The sequence below is a fragment of the Phascolarctos cinereus genome, unplaced genomic scaffold (assembly GCF_003287225.1).
Source record: "Phascolarctos cinereus isolate Bilbo 61053 unplaced genomic scaffold, phaCin_HiC Scaffold_5;HRSCAF=322, whole genome shotgun sequence".
NCBI lineage: Eukaryota > Metazoa > Chordata > Mammalia > Diprotodontia > Phascolarctidae > Phascolarctos > Phascolarctos cinereus.
The window spans coordinates 457,658,223-457,670,333 of record NW_027555958.1 but is presented as its reverse complement, the minus strand read 5'-3'; the positions used below and the strand labels follow the sequence as shown (position 1 = coordinate 457,670,333).

The following is a 12,111-nucleotide window of genomic DNA, read 5'->3' as shown; positions in this document are numbered from 1 at the left end:
CAGATAGTGTCTCAAGTCCCTACAGCTCAGTCATTCTATGAGTATATTAAAGCAGGATCCAGCCAGACCCCTCCTTGGCAGCCTCGTTAGCTGCTAGCCTATATTAATGAATGGAGTGTAATTGAAAATAATAAAACCACATTTCTTTTTTCCCAAAACGAAATCTATAATTCTGACTTTTCATCAATTCAGCTAGGCCTCTGCATGATTATTCTGCCTTAGCTCTGCTGGATGGGGCTGATCCAAGAAGAATCTCCCTTGGGTTAGTGCTGTTTCTCCCTTCCCCCATCCATCCCACTCCCCTCAAGACCGTTAAGCTCCCACTGCCTGATCAGGCCCTCAGAACTGGGCCTTCCCATTGTTTCACCATGCACCCCTGCCCAGCTCCCATTGTCTGTCCATGGAGCTATTTGGATAAAGGGCAAGGGTTCTAAGCCAGAATATATTACTCTTGAAATTATGGGAAGTGTTGATAATTGTCTCTTATTGGACCCACAAATAATTTATAAAGTGGTCCCATAAAATGAGAGAGATAGAGAAACAGAGACAGAGAGAAACACAGAGATAGAGAAATGGAGAAACAGGGAGGATGGAGGGAGAAAGAGAGAGAAGGAGGGAGGGAAGGAGAGTGATAGAGGATGAAGAGAGAGATGGTGGAAGAGACAGAGGGAGGGAAAGAGAAAGGGGAGGAGGGAGGGAGGGATAAAGAGAGAGAGAAAAAGAGCAGGAGGGAGAGAGAGAAGTGGAAAGAGGAGATAGACAGACAGACAGACAGAGAAGGAGAGGGAGGACAGGGAGGGGGAGAAAGGAGGAGGAGGAGAAAGAGAGTGAGGGAGAGAGGAAGAGAGAGAGAAGAGGGGGAGAAGAGAGAGAGAGGAGAAAAGAGGGGGGAAGGAGAGATGGAGGAAGAGACAGAGGGAGGGGAAGGAGGGGAAGAAGGAGGGAAGGAGAGAGAGAGAGAGAGAGAAGAGAGAGAGAGAGAGAGAGAGAGAGAGAGAGAGAGAGAGAGAGAGAGAGAGAGAGGTACTGTGACTGTTGGAAAGCCTGGCACCAGCATCCTCAGCTACATCAAATCAGCTGCTTAGGGATGAGCCAAGCTCTCCCCCTAATGGTGTCTCATCAAGATTGCAGGCTCCCTGCCCCTACCAGCGGGGATGGCATTTCAATAATTCCTTCTCCCCTAAGTACACAGGGAAATTTGATTTATTCCTAGAAGTCATTTCAACATGACAAAGCGCTTCTCCTGAGAAAGTCCAGCCGCTTAACTGGTAAGTAAATGCTCAACCTTTCCTATATCCCTGATATACGTTAATAGGATGTGAAAGCTTCTAATATCAAGTCCCTTCTCCGACAACACAGGGATTGTGAAAGCTTCCCTCAGAGCTCAGGCACACAGGAAAACAGGTGCAAATTAGCCTCTCCATAAGCAGGATGCCTGCTCCTGGAAGAAAGAAACCTAATGGATTTCAGCCAGGGCTATGGCATTAAAAGAGCTGAACTTTGAGTCAAAGGACTTAGGTTGTACAGAGGTTCCCTTGCCTGAAAAATATCAAGAGACACAGAAAAAGCTTTTGACAAAATAGAAAAATTATTTCTGTTTTTAAAAAATTGAATGAGAAAACACAGAAATAAATGGATCTTTCCTTAAAACAATAAGCAATCTATATTTAAAATCAAAAGTTGGAAGCAGCTAGGTGGAGCAGTAGATAGAGCACTGGCCCTAGAGTCAGGAGAACCTGAGTTCAAATCCAGCCTCAGACACTTGGCACTTAATTGCTGTGTGACCCTGGATAAGTCATTTAACCCTAAATACCTCACCAAAAGAACAAAAGCTCCCATTATTTGCATGGAGATAAGCTGGAATCCTTACCAATGAAATCAGGAGTGAAACAAGTATGTCCATTGGCTCAATACTCCTGGATAAAGTACTAGAAATGCTGGCTAGAGTAACAAGACAAGAAAAGAAATTGAGAGAATAACAATTCTAGGTAAAGAAGAAACAAAGTCTGTGATTCTGTAACCTTTTGTGACCTTGGGCAAGTCATTTAGCATCTCTGAGCCTCAGTTTCCTCATCTGTAAAATGAAGGAATTGGACAAGATGGCCTCTGGAGCCTTCCAGTTTGGAGCATATGTTCCCATAATTAGATGCTCTATGTCAGTGAGAAATAACACAGAGACGGTTGATTTCAAAGTCAGGAATGACTAGCTGGAATTTCCCACTTCACAAACAAGTTGAGTGACCTTGGACAAGTCATTGACCTCTAGGAACTTGAGTTTCCGTATCTATAAAATCGATCTTACAATGCCTGTAATGTTTAGCTCACAATATTTCTGTAAGAATCAAATGAGATCATCTTTACCAAACACTGAGATGCAGTACGACATGGTGAACGCTATATTGGACTCCTAGCTCTCCTCACTTCAGAAATGTAAGAGCTCTGGGAATCTCTGAGCCAAGGCATTTAGTTATTTAGTTTGGGTTTTTTTCATCTGTAGAATGCAGGCAATAATAGCACTTGTGGTGCAGGATGTTGAGAGGATTCAACAAGAAAATGTACTTTTCAAACCTTAAATTGCTACAGAAATATCACTTATTAATTATTATTATTATTATTACATATCTGAATACTATGATCTTGCAGACTCATATTTCTATCACACTTTACAGTTTGCAATGAAATAAATTTAAAATGTGTGTCAGTAAGTGCCTGGGTGCTATACTATGTAGGCACTGGGGAAGCAGAGAGAGAAAACAGGCAGTACCCTCAGGAAGCTTACATTCTGGCTCTTTCCTGACATACCTGTGAGGGAAATGCTAGCCCCATTATAGAATGCTTTTGGAAAAGCAGAGAATGAAACATTCCCTACACTCATGAAGATCATAGGAACAGCTTCATTCTTTGTCTTTGTAGACTCATCACCTAACACAGTGCCTGGTATACAGTAGGTGCTTAATAGATGCTTGTTGATTGATTCAGAGAGGCAAAGGAACGGAAGGTGTACTGTGCCTTTGAGTCAGCAGACCTCGGTTCAAGCTTCAGCTCTCAAAGTTACTAACCTAGCATCTGTATCTCTGAGACTCCATTTCCCCAGCCACAAGGATAGGGCCTAGACTGATTTTGTTGGTATTGGGAATTTCCAGGTGAGGAAACTCCTCTTCTCAACTTAGTGTCTCGGAAAGCATGGGAATATTAAGGAACTCTTTCAGGGTCGTCTGACCAGCAAAGGCGAGATGTGAACCCAAATCTATCTGGCTTCAAAGGCAGCCGTCTTCACCGTTACCATGCTGCCTCTTGGGTCCTTGATGTTAAAGTGAGGCTTATCCAGCTCTGAAATTCTACGGCTCTGATTATGTGAAAACTGTGCCAACATTTCCCCTGTAACCCTCAAAGTCACCTCCCCAGAATGCCCAGCAGACTGATTTTGATGAGGCCATTCTCACTAAAAACACATTCGCAAATCCTCTCTTGGAAGCCTCACTCAAGAAAATCAGTCTCCATGTTTTGTTTCGACTCAGCTTCTTTCCTGAGATTTAGCTACAAAAGTTTTGGCTTCTTGGCTGTTTCCACAAGTTAAATCTATTGCCAAAAGATAAAGACTCATCCCCACTAAAAACATTGAAAAGAATATGCCTGAATATTGAATGGGGAGTTCTGAGTAATGGGCACACTCTGGCAATGTGTTTATCTCACCAAGGAGACTACTTTGAAGAGGAGCTAACATATTCTATGTTCTAGTCCAAATGAACTCCTCCCCGGACCTCTTCTGCTTTTAAAACTATCCTTCTATTCTCTACACTTGGAATGACCCCATTCTGATTTGTTGAAGTCACTCCCTTCCTCTAAACTGGTATGTGACCCCTCCAGGTATGTAAGTGCTCCCTCCTCAAATTTCCCTGAGCACTTTGCCTGGTTCTGTCCTCTGCACGTATTTCAGACTCTTTCGTATCATATGATTCATGTACCTGCCCTGCCCTCATTAGGTTATAGATGACTGCTTGGGAACAATGTCTGTATTATGTTGGTGCTGGTATTTCCAGTGCTACGGAGGCACAGGAGGCGGGCTGGGTGGCTCAGTGGAGAAAGCACTAAGCCTGAAAACTTGAGTTCAAATCTGGCCTCAGACTCTCACTAGCCGTGTGACCCTGGACAAGTCACTTCACCTCTGTTTGCTTAATCTACTGGAGAAGGAAATGGTAAACACTCTAAAATCTCTGCCAAGAAAACCGCATGAACAGCATCGTGTGCTACAGTCCAGGACTCATAGAAGAGTCAAATAGGCTGAAAAACAACAGAAAGTGCTAAGAGGGTCTTGCCTGTAGCACATACTTATTACCTACTTGTTTCATTGGATTAAGCTACTAGTTTTAGTTAGAAGGGACATCAGGGGTCATCTAGTACAACATCTAGTACAACTCCTGACTCAAAAACTAATTGCCACCCCTTTACCATAAGCAGCTATCCACCCAGTGGAGATGAAATACCTCCAGTGATGGAAAGCTTATTACCTCCCAAGGCATTCTGTTGTTTAGTTGGATTGTGCCAAGTATTATGAAGATCTTTCTCATTTTTAAGGCAGAATATGACCTGTACTTTGCTTCCAAATATACCACCATTTATTCTGTCCTGGAGAATTTTCTGGCCAGTCCCATTCCCCTAAGTGACTTTGGATAAGTCATTTAACTTCCCGGGGCCTTAGTATTACCAGCTCCTAATCCCATACCTTATGCCTAGTAGGCACTTAATGAAAGTGAAATTTAATTGCATTCAATTAGCAGTCAACAAGCATTTCCAAAGCCTCTGTTATGGGCTGAGCACTGTTCTAGGCACTGCTCACACAAAGACAAAAATGAAAAAGGTCTTGTTCCCAGAAAGCTTATAACAGGGGAGACAATATGAATGTGTATACACACAAAAAAAAATATGCATATACATATATGTGTGTATGTCTATATGAAATAAATCCAAAATCAATTCGAGGTAGTCAAGCAGGGGAAAGCAGCCATGGAGGGGCCAAGGTCTACATGTAGAAGGTGCTGTTTGAGCTAAATTTGTCAATCAGTCAGTCAATAAACATTAAGCACCTACTATGTGTCAGACAGTGTGCTAAGGACTAGGGATACAAAAGGAAGCAGAAGACAGCCCTGACCTCAAGGACCTCTAAATCCAGTGGGGGAGACAAGAAGCAAAACAAATCTATACAAAGCAAGCTATATACAGGATAAATATAAGAGAGGGAAGGAAGAATTAAGAGAGGTGGGGTCACACTTCCTGTAGAAGGTAGGATTGGAGCTAGGACTTAAAGGAAGCCAGGGAAGGTAGCAGGCAGAGATGAGGAGGGAGAATGTTCCAGGCCTGGGGTTATGGAGAGCAGCCAGTAAAAATCCCCAGAGCCGAGAGACGGAGGGTCTTCTTTGTGAAACAGCCAGGAGGCCGGTGTCGCTGACTCAAAGAGTACCTGGTGGGGAGTAAGAGGTAAGAAGGCTGGAAAGGTAGGCAGGAGCAGGTTAGGAAGGGCTTTGAATGCCAAACACAGCATTTTATATTTGATCCTGGAGGCAGTAGGAAGCCACTGGAGTTTATTGAGAAAGGAAGTGACCTGGTCAGAGCTGTGCTTTAGGAAGATCACTTTGGTGGCTGAAGGGAGGATGGAATGGAGTGGGGAGACACTCAAGACAGGCAGAGCCACCAATAGCTGTTGCATTAGTCTAGGCAGAGGTGATGAGGACCTTCACCAGGTTGGGGGCAACATCAGAAGAGAGAAGGGGGTGTATTGGAGAGATGCTGCGGAAGTAAAATCAACAGGCTGTGGCAACAGCTTGGACGTTGGGGGTTAGGGACAGTGAAGAGGCAAGGATGACACCCAGGTGTTGAGCCTAGGGGTCTGGGAGGATGGAGTCTTGACAGCATGAAGCACCAAGGGGTAGGAGACAAAGTAATGGATTCCAAGTCAAGAAGACTTGAGTTCCAGTCCCACCTCCAAAACTTATTAGCTGTGTGACGCTGGCCAAATCACTTAACTTCTTTTAGACTTCATTTCTTCACCTATAAAATGGGAATATTAATCTACCTACTTCACCTAGCAGTTGTGAGGATGAATGAGATAAGAATAGGAACCGACCTGTAATTTCATTGGTATGGGGAACTTCCAGGTAAGCAAACTCTTCTTACAAAAGCAAGTTGGCACCTTCTGTGCGATTTATCATCTTGGAAAATTTAACTAGAACACTGAAAAGTTAAGGGACTATTCCAGGATAACAGAGCCCAGTATTGATGTAAAGCCCTTTTCAAACCTTAAAGTGATGTATAAACATTAGCCATTATTGCAGAAAGAAGTAAGGGACTATGTGAAGCAGAGAAGAGGAAAGACATTCTAGACTTGGGGAAGATCTAGCTCAAAGGCAAGGAGGTGAGTCTTGGGGTACTTTGTGTGAGGAATAGTCAACCGGGCATTTATTAAGTACCTAGACACTTCACTACAGTACTGGAGATAGAAATACTACAGCTAAAACAATTCACGTTCTCAACAAGTTTATATTCTAATGGGGCAGGGGGGGAGACAAGAAGGAAGGGGGGGAAAGCCAGTTTGGCTGAAGCAAATCTATCACCATTTTAATTTTATCCATTTTTCTTGGCCCAGATTCCCTAACCCTAGCACTTCTCATCATGCTTTGGCAAGACAGAGCTTTCCTTCCCCAGCCTCAGTACAAAAATGCCCAGGTTTGGCCTGTTTTGTCCTAGCACTGAATCCGAAAATGGCTCAAATCCTGACGTTGAAGAAATTGGCTTTTGAAGGAGATCGACAAGATGAAGGCCCTAGCTGAATTCGCAAAATGGTCGGCTCTTGTTGGGGCCAATAGGAAAATGTTTCAGGATTTGTTTCCCCATAGCTTTTAAGATTTAACCGATGTGTGACTCAGGCCAGAGCAAGGCTAATTTACAGACAATTCCCAGAGCCCAATGTAATTTAGAGATGAAGTGAAGATTCACAGACAAGACCAAAGTGGAATATTTGGCTATTAGGTTAGCTGCTAAAATACTCCCTTGTGCCAGGGCCCAGGGATGGATTTGGAGAGTTTCCTGGATGCTTCTCAGAGAATTGCATTTACCTGACTTAGGTTTCAAATCAATAGAAACCAGGAACTTTGAGAGCCTGGGGAAGAGAGAGACATTACTGCTTTGGCTACTGCAGGAAAGGTGGAGGTTACAAATCTTCCTGACTCGCTCCTGGATGGCCAATTTTCCAAATACTGTGCATTTTTTATGCAAATCATTCCGAATGAAGGTGATCTGGAAATAGAAGAAACTTACCAGTTAAGATATGAGAAAAGGAGAATGGTGTGATACATTTGAATGCATGGTGAATGTGGAAGGGTTTCCCTAGCTGTAAAATGAAAGTCATCATAATTGCTTACATTGATATTTTGCTTTAAAAAAAAAACCTTTCCTTTTAACAATTTTTTGAAGAAGGTAGGATATTTGCACAACCACCCTCACAAAGCTATTCTGAGGAAACTATTTTAAAGGCTAACCAACTGAGACATAGACAGCGTATTTGTCAAATCCATTGGTGACACAAAGCTTATGTTTTGTCCCCCCTGGGAGGCTATGCCCCTAACTCCCAGTAGAAAGAGTAGATTGGGTGTTTAGAATGTGGCTGACATCTACTGCCCTCAGGGTACTATGGAGTACTGTCACCCATGAGCCCCCATTAGTGTGCTTCACATCATTTATTAGCAAGAATTAATTAACTTTTAGATAGGGTATTTAAAAAGCAGGTCTATCAAGGAGAGATGTTATAGAAACACCTCACTAAACCAAGGGCCCCTGGAGACTAAACATGGTCCTTGGAGAGAGAGCACTCAAACACAGAAAAGTACATGTGGCGAAAAGGGCAAACTGGTCACTCTTGATGACTGCAAAGTTGTTTTTTTCTCTTGCTTTGTGGGGTCTCATGTTGTTCCCTTTAGTTGTAGGTCTCTACTGGGCTCTGGCCTTCCTCCCCCAGGAGCAATTCTCTCTCATGAGTTCTTCTACAATTTAGCGTGGTCCCGAAGTGGTGTGGTCTGCCTCCAGAGACATTGGGCTCCCACTTACTGAAGATCTTCAAGCAGAGGCTGGGTGAACACTCGTGTATGATACAAAGGAGAATCTTGGCTAGCTATGGGTTGGCCTGGAAGATCTCCTGAGGTCCCTTCTACCTATGAAATTAGGTGATTATGTGTTCTCAAGAATGCAGCTGTTACTGAACTCACGACTTAGTCATCATTGACCAGCTCTTGGCATACGATCGGTCTTAAGACCTCCAGAAGCTCACCATAAGTTATCAGTTATATAATAATGAGTTTATATATATGTGTGTGTGTGTGTGTGTGTGTGTGTGTGTGTGTGTATATATGTATGTATATATATATGTGTGTGTATATATGTATGTATATGTATATGTGTGTGTGTGTATATATATATGTATGTATATATATATGTGTGTGTGTGTATATATATGTATGTATATATATATGTGTGTGTGTGTGTATATATGTATGTATTATGTGTGTGTGTGTGTGTGTATATATGTATGTATATATATGTGTGTGTGTATATATATGTATGTATACCATATGTTATATAATAATAATAATAATAATAACAGTTCCTCTTTCTAGAACACTTTAGCATTTATCGGATGCTTTCCTTACAGCAGTCCTGTGGGGTAGGTAATAAAATTGGCATCATTTCCATTTGACAGATAAAGAAACCAAGGGACACCCAGGTTAAATGATACAAAGGCACACAAGTAATGAATGTTGGCAGTGGCTTGGAACTGAAGTCTCTCAGCACTCACAAGCTCTTTCTGTGTTCTCTTCTAGTTCAGCCCACTACGGAAGACTCTCCCCGGGGATGATGCAGGGGAAAACAAACACAGGCACATAGGACAAATTGACCAGGTAACCCGATTCAACAGAGTGTTACTCTGTATCTCTTATTCTTTCCTGACAACACACTCAGCTCTGCAGTAAAAGGACCGATCAATCAAACAATCACTCAACAAGCATTCATTAAGAGTCTAGCACTATCTACCAAGCAGGAAACGTGGATTCAGAAGCCAGGCCAGCTCCACTTTTACAAGCTGCCTTCAGACAGCTTCGGAGTAGGAGACAGGGTTGTGCCTTTGCTAAGGCTGCTGGGTCTTTCTGCCCACACATCGATCGCTCGGCCTCCCTGAGTGTGGCGATCCCTTCCCCCTTGTGCTGGCCATATTTCTTGCAAAATGTCCCTGCTTCTACATCCAAGGCTAGTGAACATGATTTAATATTTTCTTTCTTTATGAATATCAGTTATGGTATTTTGAGATAGTAGCTCTATGTCTGCCTTTTTTTTATTTTAGGCAATTGGGGTTAAGTGACTTGCCCAGGGTCACACAGCTAGTAAGCGTCAAGTGTTTGGTCTGAGGCCAGATTTGATCTATGTCTGCTTTTGAGCAGCTAGGTGGCACCATAAAATAGAACACTGGGCCTAGAGTCAAGAAGATCTAAGTTCAAATCTTGCCTCAGACACATACTAGCTGTGTGACCCTGGGCAAGTCACTTAACTTTGCCTCAGTTTCCTCATCTGTAAGATGATCGGGAGAAGGAAATGGCAAACCCCTCTAGTATCTCTGCCAAGAAAACCCCAAATGGGGTCACAGAGAGTCAGACATGACTGAACAACAATAATAAATGCCTGCTTTTTAGTTTTTCTTCCTCCTGTCTCAGGGATTCAGCAGCAACTAACTGTCAGCACTTTGGTAAAAGGACAGCTCCAAGTGCTTGCTGCTTTATGTTTCCCTTATGGAACCAAGGAAGTAAGTAAATAGTAGGAATATACAAAAGAGGGAAAGTGGGACTCACTGAGAGCACAATAGAGCTGCTGCTCTTGTGGAAACTTCAAGAAGTTTGAGTTGCCATTGGAGAGTGCTTCAGTTTCCAGAGAAGCACCAGGGTTCATAGAGGATACGGCTGCCTTTGGGCGTTCCCAAGTCCTGTTCCAGACCCAGGAATGTCTCTGTATGTCCTTCGTAGGATTCCTCCCTTGGGGATTGCGTGTGGCTACCACACATGTGCATGCATGTGCATACACACACATACTCCTGTTTTTTCCTGCCCCTGGGCTTTGATATGTCCACAAAATACCACCGCACTGGCTGTGGGCCAGGCCTCTTCCTAGATTTAAGTGAGTCTCATGCAGCCTCTCCAACCTGAGGACAATGGTGTCAAACTCATACAGAAACTGGGCCATTAAAGCATACACAAGAATGCCTGAAGGCCACGTATTGGTTCAGAAGACCACACATTAACATTGTCTCTGTTCTATTGTATTTAATTTAATTTGTTAATTTTTCCCATTACATTTTCATCTGATTCAGGTGAACTCAGGAGTGTTAGCTGTGGCATTGCAGTGGGTAGGTTGTGTGTTGCACACCTCTGCTCTAGGCTGCTGCTCAGCCAGCCCCACCTGTTCATGATTCCACTCCATCTTCCTTTCAGCTGATTGGAGAGCCCTGACATTACACCCTATCTCTACCTGCTTCCCAGAGGACCCAGCTTCCTTCTAGTTTGCTGCTCCCAACATTTGATCCAGGAGGGAATTGTCAGGAATTCTAAGGCAAACATGGATCTATTTTTTGGGAAGAAAAGACATGGGCCTCAGTGACAGTGACAGAACTTCAAGGTTCTTCTGGCTGTGCATCTGCTACCCTGGAGAGCTGGTGTGACAAGAAAGTTGACCTCTGAACAAGTGTATCAGAGAATTCCATACCTAGCAAAGGGTCCTGTGGGAGAGAACTAGGAGAGATGGAGTAGCAGGAAGACGGAGTAACAGGAACCCAGATAACCTGGGTTCAAATCTCAGCTCTGCCTCTTGCTCATCTGTATGACCTTGTTCAAGTCACTTAAATTCTCAATCTGTGAAATGAGAGGGTTGAACTCGATGGCCTCTGGGGTCCTTTACAATTCTTTATCTATGATGCTATGACCTCAGCAGCCACCTAGCCTGACCCATACCTGATAAACGATCCCCATTTTAATGTGCCTGGCCAACAGCTACTCAACCTTTGCTTGAAGACCCAGGATAAGAAGCACAGCCAGCCTCTTTCACTTCTGGAGACACTGAATTATTAAGCAGTTTTCCCTTCCTAACCTTAAGTCTGCTTCTTAGCAATTGCTTCCTCACCCCTTGCTCTTGATGCTGCACTTTGGGAGCAAACTAACCAAGTATAACTCTTTGTGAGTCCCAGCAGTATTAACACAAAATCAACATAAGATGACCCAAAGTGCAAACATTGCCGTCACCTTCCCTACTCTCCCCATTCTTCTTTCCCTATGGCCCACTCTTTCACTCTCCTCCCCACCTTGCCCTGCTCTCTGCCCCTTTTTCCATTCCTCCCTTGTCTTCCAGGGCTTTCTTGTCTCTGATTCCTTTTGCCTTTGTCTACAAAGACTCCGTTCGGGAGTCAAGGCAGGCTGACTTCTAGGAAGAAGCGTTCAAACTGTTTCCTGCATCAAAAGAGAGCTCACCAAAGGGGGCCCGCTCGAAGGTCCGCAGCAGGCTTCCAAATAGAAGGAAAGCAAATGTGGGGAGGGCTGGAGAGACGGCACTTTGTAATTAAAGACAAAATGAAACTGATTCCTGAGTTATCATTTCACTTCTGTCAGCAGGAGATGACTTCCATATAACAGACCAATTTAATTTCTTCTTTTTAAAATAAATTATATTCATGTCTTGTGGGAAGGGTATCAGTTTTGGATATATTCCATTTCTGCCACTCCCCCTTCTTCCCCTATGCAGTAGCCCCCCACTTTTTTTTTTTACAACAAAGAAAAAGGATTAAGCAAAAACAAGTAAGGACCACATCTGACAATGCATGTAGTAGTCCACACCCATAGTCCCCTACCTCTCCAATGAAAGGAGGAAATGTATTTCTTTATCTCTTCTCCCATGCTAAGGTTAGATCAGATCAATTGCCATCATGCCAGTCCACAGCCAAAATTGCCACAGGCAGGGAACTATTTCTATTCCCTCTTACACGCTCCACAATTTTACCCACCATGATGAATGTACTTTCTGGCTGTGTGA

At 43.4% G+C, this 12,111-nt stretch overlaps 1 long non-coding RNA gene across 1 annotated transcript; it reads left to right on the top strand.

The window, feature by feature from the left end:
- Positions 1-7,984: 7,984 nt before the first annotated feature.
- On the top strand, positions 7,985-11,636 carry LOC110201330 (uncharacterized). Its single transcript, XR_002322470.2, has 3 exons — positions 7,985-8,213; positions 8,868-8,945; positions 10,524-11,636. It is a non-coding gene; the product is annotated as an uncharacterized LOC110201330 (long non-coding RNA).
- Positions 11,637-12,111: the final 475 nt, after the last annotated feature.